Consider the following 11,822-nt stretch of genomic DNA (forward strand, 5'->3'; position numbering starts at 1 on the left):
ACAGGTGGTGGGGTGGGAGGAGGAAAGCCTTTGAGAACTTATAACCTGCCCCATTTCCAGGTCTTTCTCTGCTTTCTGATAGTGGTTGTTAACTCTCAGACCACTCCTGTGGCTTCTTGCCATGCTGTCCATCATGATGACTTGCAGCCCTCATTGTCCTTCACCCCACTAAAAACTCATCTTTAAATTTCCCTGAGCAGAACATTTTATAATAGCAACAGAGAAGTGAGTAATATACACACACGGGATTTTATTATGTGTTTTTTTTTCCTCTGTCTCCAGAGCCCACAAAATAATTTTAAGCACAGTAGCAACAGAATCAGACTTCTAAATTTCAAAGATCAATAACAGTACTTTATGAGCAGAAAAACATGTCACCAAAGAAAGTCTCTTACACTGTATCAAGAATAGCTTTTCAGTTCTCATGAATTAAAAACATATGTATTAAAAAAAATCTAAGGTGAATTTGGGTTTGGGGGAAGAGTTCTAGTTTCTTTTGCCATCATTCAAGATACCTAGCCAACAAAGCATTCACACATGGCCTTTATCAGAGGTAAGGACTTCATAGGCTCTGCACAGGCATTCACCAGGATACCATGCATGTATGATCTCATTCTTTCAGACAAGGACTGGAAGTACAGCTTTACCATGTGCCAGAGGGAGAACTGGAAATAGTAAAGAAGATACTAGTACCTATTGTAGGCATCTTGGAAGAGGCAGCAGAGCAGATAGAAAATCCAGGCAGCAGTGATTGAGTCAAGATGGGGACAATGAGAACTTGACTGGTGCGTGAATGAGGCAAAAGAAAGATGGACGGAGATTCAGAGGATTCAGGGTAAGCCATGGGGTCCAGGATTGGAAATTTCCTTGGATTAGATGAAGAAATGAGAAAAAAACTATAACATACAAAGAGTATCTCTCTAATCAATGTACAGATGTGATAAAGCTACAATTTTTGCCAGAGTAGAGTATGTTTCTTAAACTAATCTTATGTTTGAAAAAAGGGTTCAACAAATAGAATGATAGAATGAAACTTTCTATGCAGAAAGTTGTCTATCAATTTCTTTCTTCAAAATAAAAATAATCAGTCATTGTCAAAATTTGTTTAAAGGATATTTAAAAAGAGTATTTTTATTACATATTTTCTTTATTTACATTTCAAATGTTATCCCCTTTCCTGGTTTCCCTTCCAAAAATGCCCTATCCCCTCTTCTTCCCCCTGCCCACCCACTCCAACTTCCTGGCCTTGGCATTCCCCTATACTGGGACATAGAACCCTCACAGGATCAAGAGCCTCTCCTACCATTGATGACCGACTAGGCCATCCTCTGCTACATATGCAGCTAGAGCCATGAGTCTCACCATGTGTTTTCTTTGGTTGGTGGTTTAATCCCAGGGAGATCTGGGGGTACTAGTTAGTTCATATTGTTGTTCCTCCTAGGGGGCTGCAGACACCTTCAGCTCCTTGGGTACTTTCTCTAGCTCCTTCATTGGGGACCAAACAAACAAGCAAACAAACAAAAAACTCCTCCAGAAATTTCTACTAAGGCACTAATTCTAAATCTCACTTTGGAAAGCAAAGCCAATAATTTACCCCCTCACCTTAAAGAGGTGAGTAAGAAATAAATAAATATTAAAAGGTGAAAATAAACTCACATTATTAGAGTGGTCTGAGAATAGACATAGAGTTCGGTGCAGGGATACTGACAATAGGGTAAATTCATAACTGAGAACTGAATTCAGGGACTTTATTTCTAAGAAAGAGCTGTAGAATTTGTCTTGGGAAAACAAACTGTGATAACACAGTCAAAAATCTAGTAAATGTTAATCCAATAATAAGATGTATTTAATTTTTTATGCTAAATAACGCAATTTTCCATGGTAGGAATGTAGGAAGGTTGACTGCACCACTACTAACAGTCCAGGCTGGGTAAACACTGAATCAGCATTTCCATCCTCTGGTCACAGTGTTGTCTTACCACCATGGGGAGATTGTGAAACAAAGCAAATTCTTTCCCTGCTGATTTGATTCTATATGGATCTGCTAGCATTTGTTTACTTCTCTGTTGAGAAATTTCCCTGCATCACAAAGCCTGAAGAGAACAAAGCAAAATGTTAAGAAAATAAAATTTCTATTGGATGTCATTTTTGCAGCAGCATTTCAGAAATCCTCCAGAGTAAAGGGTGCTGTTTAAAGCTCACTCTCTGGGTTTATGAGTGAGTTGGAGACTTGGAGAAGAGATATTTGCTGAAACTAACAGATATGTGTTACTGAGACATGAAAGGCATGGGGATACTAGTGTGCCAGAAATTAAGCTTGTGAATAGTGTTTGGATAGTGTTCAAACTCATTAACATGCTGTGATGAGCTTGTCTCTCTAGTCCATACTAAAATTCAACAGCTTTCTAAAGGACTTGAACACTTTTGAGAGTTCTGTTTAAATAAAATGAGTCTGGATAATGTATATGTTCTGCAATATTAAGCCAGGATGATAAAAGTAGGGCATCTACTTTTAAAAAGGCGCTGGTGTAAGTAATAAGTGATAATTTACTTACATCGAGAGCTATGTAAACAGGAGTCCCGTGGACAGTGAGATCAACAGCTAGTAATGTTATGATGTATGGAATAATTTATACCAGAAGAAGAAAAGTCAAGGGTGATTTTAAGAAAAATCATTTCATATCACTGGTTAATCTTCAAACATTCACAATCACTTTTCTCATGAACAGTGTAAACACAAAGTGAATGTCATTCACAATGTACTTATCTTGCCATATGTGTAAAGAGCTGAAGTTTTCAGGGCTGGATTACATGTATATCAAAACAAATGAGATAGGGTTTTTTTTCTGCCTTGAAATTGATAAGACTTGAGTCTTAGTGCAAAAAAAAAAAAAAGAAGAAGAAGAAGTATCATGTTCTAAACTAATGAGAACACCGATTTGTGTTGACTCTATTGTACCGTCAACAATCACCAGAGACCCCAATCTCCGAAACAGAGACAGAAAGAGAGATCGTAACGGAAGAGGCGTTCCGAGGAACATTTGCTCTTTTCCCCCTCCATACATGTTTTAGGAGATAATGAATCAAGGCTATTACTCATGGAAGCTTCCAATGAAGGAGAGAAGAGAGAAGAGAAAGAGATGGGGAGGAGAGGGAAAGGGGGAGGAGGAAGGAAGGAGAGAGAAAGAAATTATTAATTAAGAAATGCACGCCGGGCCTGGTGGCGCAGGCCTTTAATCCCAGCACTCGGGAGGCAGAGGCAGGCGGATTTCTGAGTTCGAGGCCAGCCTGGTCTACCAAGTGAGTACCAGGACAGCCAGAGCTATACAGAGAAACCCTGTCTCGAAAAAACCAAAAAAAAAAAAAAAAAAAAAAAAAAAGAAATGCACATATTGGTTTTCAGTGTTGATTCGAAAAAGGATAAAAGTGAGTGAAGATAAAAGAGTAACAGACAGCGTAGGGTAGCCGTGGAAAGTCTGGATGATTTCAGTGAAGAGCAAGAAGGGTGTGTGTTCAGGGGAAACAATAGAAGGCAACCTGTTTGCAATATCTTTAAGTTCCAAACTTAAAATTGCCAATGACTTATACCAGGAATAAGCTGGCTTGGGCTGTGTGGTTAGGGACAAGCTATATGGAGTGCTAGAGAATAATTGAGACCCCCCCCCACTAACTACACATAAAGCACCTCAAATAACTCATATGTATCACTTAAGAGAAAATCTATAGTACCTACAGCAAAACCACAAAGGACCATGTCCATCCTAGGTATCTACCTCTTTCTATTGTGCTCCTCAAAAGCGAACAAATTATGCACAAGATTTCCAAGAAGATTAGTGAGAAGTCCACAAGCAGCACTAGATGCACATTTGCATCGAAGAATGAACCTCGATGAACACGTTGTAACTGTCTACATTCCCAGGGTTATCCATGGGTATTCTAAGTTCCATGATTCAGACAAAAGACTAAAATCTATCTATCACTGGGGCACACATAAAGTGTGTTTAGTTGTCCTATATATCTTCTGTGCTCCACTGATTCTTTCTCCTCTTCCCATGTCATCAATCCTTTCCAAACACTGACTTTTTTTTTTAATTTTATTTTTTATTTTATACTGTCTCTTAGTTTTGGCTTTTCCCATAATGCCATTGCCTTCTCATATCAACTTCTCTCATTTAGAGAAATGATTAAGTTACCTCCATGCCTCCTACTGGTCTGGCTGCACATTCTGTCTACTGCATATTAATAGTCTAATAGTCTCAAAATATACATCAGTTTACTCATGCTGTCTTCTCCAGGACACTTTGGTTATATCCAAGTATCCACACCATGAATCATGGTGTTCTACACCTCTATGATCAGGCCTCTGTGTGGGCATTTTTATGTCTATGGTCAAGCACCAAGAGTAGAATTGTTCAGTTACAATTGCTCAGAGCAACTCGGGGGGTTTACATGTAGTGGTGTGCCAAAAGACTGGCTCACAGTATTCTACTTCATGGTGGGGACTAAGCTTAGTATATTTATCTTTTTCAGAAGCCATCAAATGACTTGCATCCACCAGAAATAAATGTAAGCTCCTTTTAACTTATATCTCTGCCAATATTTGGCATTCTAGGTATTCCGTATCAGCCATATACATAATTACATAACAGTATCTCAGCATTGCTTTATGTTACCTTTATTCAAGTATCACATAAGTATGCATCATCATTTTATACGTTTATTTAGCATCTATTCTTTTTATTTGGTTGGGAGAGTTGTGTAATAATCTTCAGCCCATTTTTTTGATTTGTTATTATTTTTGTTCTCATTATTGTCTTGTTATTCTTGTTATTCTTTTCAGGATGAAGAGTTCTTTGTATGTTTTAGATAATAATTCCTTTCTTTCTTCTACAAATATTTCCTTATGGTTTTGTCAACTCAACCCAAGTTGAGGTCTTCTGGGAAGGGGCAATTTCAATTGAGGAAAATCCTTCCATACAATTGGCCTGCAGGTAAATCTATGGAAAATAATCCTCCCATACAATTGGCCTGTAGTTAAATCTATGGATAGTTTCTTGTTTAATGATTAATGTGGGAAAGTCGGTGGCACATGCAGTACCGCCTCTGGACAGGTATTTCTGGGTTCTGTTAAGAAACAAGTCAGTGACTAGTGTTGCTTCGTGGCTTCTGCTTCACTTTCTATCCCCTGCTCCCTGTTTTGTTTTGTTTTGTTTTTTTTTTTTTTTGGTTTTTCGAGACAGGGTTTCTCTGTGTAGCCCTGGCTGTCCTGGAACTCACTCTGTAGACCAGGCTGGCCTCGAACTCAGAAATCCGCCTGCCTCTGCCTCCCGAGTGCTGGGATTAAAGGCGTGCGCCACCACCGCCCGGCAGCCCTGCTCCCTGTTTTAAGATTCTGTCCTGAGTTCCCTTCATGATGAACTGCAGGCTGGAAGGAGAATCAAATCCTTCTGTCCCCAAGGTGTTTTAGACAGTGTTTTATTATAGCCGTAGAGAACAAACTGTTATACTGAGTCTTTCCATTTTCTTAAAATCATTTTTACAGCAAAAATTTTATTTTAATTAAGTGTGATTCATTAATTATTTCTCTGCTGGACTATACATTTGGTGTCTAAAAAGTCACTGTCATTGCCACCATCATCTTGCATTTCTCCCGTGTTTTTTCTAGCAGCCTTATGATTCAAGACTAAATTTAGGTATAGTAGCTATTTTGAGTTTATTTTTTCTGAGAGGCATAAGGTCTGTGTCCAGATTCATTTTTTATGTGAGCGTACTGCACCATTTTAAGGAAAGACTTAATTTTGCCTATTGTGTAGTTGTTTCTTTCTCAAAGAGAAGCTTGAGTTATTTCTGTGGGCCTATATCTTAGCTCTTTAGTCTGTTCTATATATCTATTTGATGTTTTCATGACTATCATGCTGTCTTCGTGACAATAGGTTTATGTTTAGGTCTTGAAGTCAGTCTTCAGGTTATTTGTTCTTCAGCATGGTTTGGCTATTCATGATCATTTGTCTCTATGTATACTTTTTAGACTTTGTTTTTCAATACTCTCCAAAAAAACTGCTGAGATTTCTATTACATCTTTAAATCTAGTTAGAAATAATCTATATTTAGACAATATTAAGTTTTCCAAAATATAAGCAGGGTATGTATCTGTATTTATTTCCTTTAATAATTTTTTATAAGATTTTTGCAATTCTCAGATATATCTTTTCGATATTGTGTTAAAAATACTGAAGTATTCATTTTATACTAAATTAATAATAGGTTCCACTTGTTCATTTTCTGCTGTACAATGAAGAACAGTAAATAACATTATTTTTACCAATATTCAGAAACATTACTTTAATTGCTTGTTCTACAAATTTTCATCAATTATTTCAAATTTTCTAAATAGATGATTATGACATCTATTAATGAAAGTTTCACTTCTGTCTGCATTATCTATTTATTTTTTCTTCCAATTTTTGTCTTATTGTGCTACTCATTAATATTAGTATGATGGTGATAAGCAGCAGCAAAAAAGTGACATATTTATTTATTATTTGACACTTAATGGGATGCAAATGCCAGAAAGATTTTGCTGACAGGACCCTGACATAGCTCTCTCTTGTGAGGTTATGCCAATGCCTGGCAAATACAGAAGTGGATGCTCACAGTCATTGATTGGAACCTATTGGATGGAACACAGGGCCCCTATTGAGGAAGCTAGAAAAAGTACCCAAGAAGCTAAAGGGGTCTGCAACCCTATAGGAGGAACAACAATATGAACTTACCAGTACCCTGAAGAACTGTGTCTCTAGCTGCATATGTAGCAGAGGATGGCCTAGTTGGCCATCAATGGGAGGAGAGGCTCTTGGTATTGTGAAGATCATATGCCCCAGTATAGGGGAATGCCAAGGCCAGGAAGTGGGACTGAGTGGGTTGGGGAGCAGGACCGGGGATGGATATAGGGGACTTTGGGGATAGTATTTGAAATGTAAATGAAGAAAATATCTAATAAAAATGCCTTAAAATGGGAAAGCTTGTATTTTGTCATAGCAACTATTATGTTATTATATGATACACAGAAATATATACTTGACACACACATATATATATGCCTGGCTAGAAGACAATTTCTAGAACAGAACACTAATGGATGAGGCATTAAGATCAATAATTAATAAATGGCTCCTCATGAAACTGAAAAGCTCCTGTAAAGCAAAGAACACTGTCAATAGGACAAAATGGCAGCCTACAAATTTAGAAAATATCTTCACTAAACCTACATCCAACAGAGGGCTAATATCCAAAATATATGAAGAACTCAAAAAGTTAAAATTCAATATATCAAATAACCCAATTAAAATTCAGGTCACAGAACTAAATAGAGAATTCTCAACAGAGGAATCTCAAATGGCCAAGAAGGAATTAAACAAATGCTCAACATCCTTAGTCAACAGCAAAATGCATATCAAAATGACTCTGAGATTCCACTTTACACCAGTCAGATTGGCTAAAATCAAAAACTCAAGGGACAGGATATGTTGATGAGGATGTGGAGAAAAGGGAATACTCTTCCATTGCAGGTGGGACTGTAAACCTATTCAACCACTCTAGAAATCAATCTGGCAGTTCCTCAGAAAATTGGAAATAGTTCGACCTGCTGACCCAACTATACCGCTCCTGGCATATACCAAAAAGATATTCCACTATACCCCAAGGACACAGGTTCCACTGTGATCATAGCACCTTTATTGGTAATAGCCAGAATCTCTAAACAATTCAGATGCCCCTCAACTGAAGAATGGATACAGAAAATCTGGTTCATTTGCACAATGGAATACTATGCACATATTAAAGGCAAGGACATCATGAATTTTGCAAGCAAATAGATGGAACTAGAAATTATCATCCTGAGTGAGGTAGTCCAGACCTAAAATAATAGGTATGATATGTACTTAGTGATAAGTAGATATTAGTCATAAGGTACAGAATGCTCATGATACAGCCCCATAGACTCAAAGAAGTTAAACAAGAAGGAAGGCCTAAGCAAGTATGCTTGAATCACACTTAAGAGGGGAAATAAAATAGTCATAGGAGGCAGATGGAGGGGGGCAACTAGGGGCAGGGGAGGCTGGGAAGGCAGGATCAGGTGCATGAGGAGACAGGAGAGAGGCCAGAAGATTGAATGGAAATCTGCAGCTGTCTAGGGGCAGGAGACAGATAATTGGTAGGAAGTTCCAGAGACCTGAAATAGAGGAGGCTCCCAGCAAGCAATGTAGGTGACCTTAGCAGAGATGCTTAACAGTAGGGATATGGAACCTGAAGAGGCCACCTCCTGTATACATGCAGGACTCCCAGTAAACTTTTAACCCAAATGCAAGGATGGTGCAGAGATAGAAGAAAAGGCAACCAATAACCATCCCACCACAAAACCCATCCCATAGACAAGCACCAATCCCTGAGAATTGATGATACTCTGTTATGCTTGCAGTCAATAGCTTAGCATAACTTTCCTCTGAGAGGTTCCACCCAGCAGAGGTTCTGAAGCAGAAATGGATACCCCCAGACAAACATTAGAGGGAGGTCAGGGACACTTATTAAAAGAGGAAAGATTGAAGACCCACTGGTAGATGGAAACCCCACAGGAAGACCAACAGAGTCAACAATCCTGGTCCCCTAGGAGCTCTCTGAGTCTAAGCCACCAAACACAGAACATACATGGGTAGAACAGTCCTTCCAGTTCCCCCTGTACATATGTAACAGACAGGCATCTCAGTCTTCATGGCTGTCCTGTCTGGCCTCAGCAGAAGAGGATGCACCTAATCTGGCAGACAATTGATGTACCAGGGTAAGGGATACTCAGGGTGTGGTCCTACCCTCTCAGAGGAGAAGTGGAGAGAGGAGGGGGGAAGGACTCGGTGAAGGAGGGACCTGGAGGGACAATATAAACAAGTAGATAGTTAAAAGAAAAGGGAAAAAAGAAAAGAAAAGAAAAATTGCTCTTTCATTATAGTGCTTTCTGATTCCTAGTATTTTTTAGTATTTTTTATAACTTATCATTCTTTTCACATTTTCAACATTTTCACATTCTCCCTTATCTATGAAACCCTTTAGCACACTAAACATTGTTTTCTTTTATTTTTAATTCTTCGTATGTTCAGTCATCACTCCTGTTGTTTCTTATTCCATTCTTGCTGCCTTTTTAAATTGTGAAGCTTTTTATTTTTCCTTTTAGTAGATTTTGTTTTTTTTTTCTCAATAACTGCATATGATGTAATTAGGCTCTTTGAAATATGGTGGTAAGAGACAGGTAAAGAGGGAGGGTCTTATGGTTTATCACTGTGTCTCAAGTCACGCAGCTTGCCTCTTACCTCTCACTGTGAATTTCACAAGTATTTTTTCAGTCCTCTGTTCTGAGATAAGATATGATCAAGTGACTTAGATTTGAGTACTTCAGTCTCCTAAGTAGAAGTCTGAAATTGTGTGAGGTTGGGGAGTTCTTTTTGCCAACCTATTGTTTGAACTAAGTAGTTGGGTTCTACCTATAGAATTATGGATAGTTCTTCCTAGGGACAGGCATTTTAAGTAAAAGAGTTAACTAATGTGCTTTTAAAAAGGTGTAATTTGAAGCTATGGAAATAGTTCATTGGATAAAAAGCTCAGATTGCAAGCATGAAGGCCCGAGTTCATAAGCAACACCACATCAAAGCTGCACTGGGAGCTAGAGAGATGATCCTCAGACCTTTGAGGATAGTTAGTCTAACCAATTGGTGAGAAGCAGGTTTAGTGAGAGTTGGTATCTCAGAAGATAATCTGGAGATTGTAAAATGAATTATTCTTAATATAAATATAAGCAGCAAATTAATCTGACTGCTGCATTTCATAACCAACGAATTCTCCAATAACCACACAGAGAGACTAAGATTTATTAAAATTGCCTTGAACAAATACCAACCAACTATTACTCCATTCTAAACCTCCAAGCTAGTTAGTCTTCCTTCCAGACCATAATCCCATCTTATTTAGAATTTTCACCCTTTTTTGATGCTGTTCTCTTGTCCTGATGTTTTCTTCACTTCCCTTGTGGCTCCTTCCTCCTCTCCCTTTCTCTGTCTCCACCCCTTCTAGAATCCTAAGTCTTACCTATTCTCTCTCTAACGTTCTTTATTGGCTCAGTGGCTTTTATTGGCGAGGCATGGAATGAATGAGAAGCAATGTTTAGACAAGCTTCTAAGAATAAACATTACAAAGACATGTCTGGATTGAAACAAGATATAAGGGCAGAGAAATCAGCATTTGAAAGTAGGAAAATATTCCCACAGAGATCGGTCAAGGAAGATACCCAATTATGCCTCTAGTGCATGTGTTCCCGAATTTGTATGCACACATGCACATGCACTCACATGCAAGCATGGACACGCATGCACACACACACACACACACACACACACACACACACACACACACAAACCACTGTTCTAAAAAGAAGGCAAATTTTCCCCTTCCCATGCTAAAAGCAAAAGGGGGCTTCCCCAACATTACTGTGATAACCTGGTCACAGTTCTGATTGTAAAACTATCAAAATGGTAAACAATTGTGTCCCTGGATTATTTAACCCTTGGACTTGTCCACATGCTCAGTCCCCAGGAACTCCTCAAGCATATTTTACTTTTCCAATGCCAGTGTAGGTTTTAGGCAGGTTCATCCAAGCGACTTAGCTGTAACTCCCAGTCTTCACCAATCTGTCCTTCCAGTCTGTGGTCTTCCATTTGCTCTGTGTCCTTGACTCTTACAAGATCTAGTTGGGTTCCTAGTCTGTTCTGTTTTATGTATCTTGTAAAGATGTGAACCAGTGACTCCAAGGACCTTTCTTGATGAATCAGAAAATGGAAGCTTTGTTCCTTGTCCATTGCACTGTATAGAAAAAGGACAATGTAGGAAAGAAGAGAGAAAAGCTACAGAGATGTGGCATTTCTTTCCAGTTTACATATCTATGACAAAGTCACCCAAATAAACCTTAAAAAGGGGAAAGAAACGAAACAGAAAATAAGAAAGAAGTGAGCATTGCAAAGGCAACGTTGATGTATGATGCAAATGGGCTTTTCATTCTTGAGAGCAACGTTAAGGAAATAAAATATCACATCAGCTTAATGTGTTTCCACATGAGGAGGGATGGGCATGTTCAGGCAGCACAATAAAGGCAAAGTGGGAAACCAATAAAAGTTCTCTCAAGTTTCACACGGTTCAGGCCATCAATAAACCATGAGCATATAATGCATATATATTCACATACAGTACATATAAGTACACAATACTTAGGTATCAGTATTTTATAAAATACTTAATATATATTGAAATTATTGTAATATATACATGTATTCATATAAGTATATATGACTAGAAAACATAAGAATAATTGGAGGTTCTTTTTTTTAAACACAGGCAACATGTGCCCTACATGGAAATATCCAATACAGTAAAAACTATTTGATATTGAGTTAAAATTTAAATAAACTCCAACTTAGACAGCAGAATTGGAATCTCTATTTTTCCTTTTGCAAAGTGTGTTTGATTCTAAAAATTTTAAGATAACATTAAAACTTCAATTTTAATGAAAACAAGTTTAGAAAGCACAGCAGCAGACTAGTATTCTAGAGCCCATGCTTAGGATAGGCAGCAATCAAGCAGAATAGATGAGAAACATGAAAATGGGTTTTCTTATCTGAGGAAACACCAAATAAGAGCTTCTGTCTTCCCTGATGCAGGAAAACCTACATTCCTTTTATAACAGTTAGAAAAAAAATGCCTCTTATGGGAGTGATATATCATAACAAATG

The sequence above is a fragment of the Mus pahari genome, chromosome 9 (genome assembly GCF_900095145.1).
Source record: "Mus pahari chromosome 9, PAHARI_EIJ_v1.1, whole genome shotgun sequence".
Classification (NCBI taxonomy): Eukaryota; Metazoa; Chordata; class Mammalia; order Rodentia; family Muridae; genus Mus; species Mus pahari.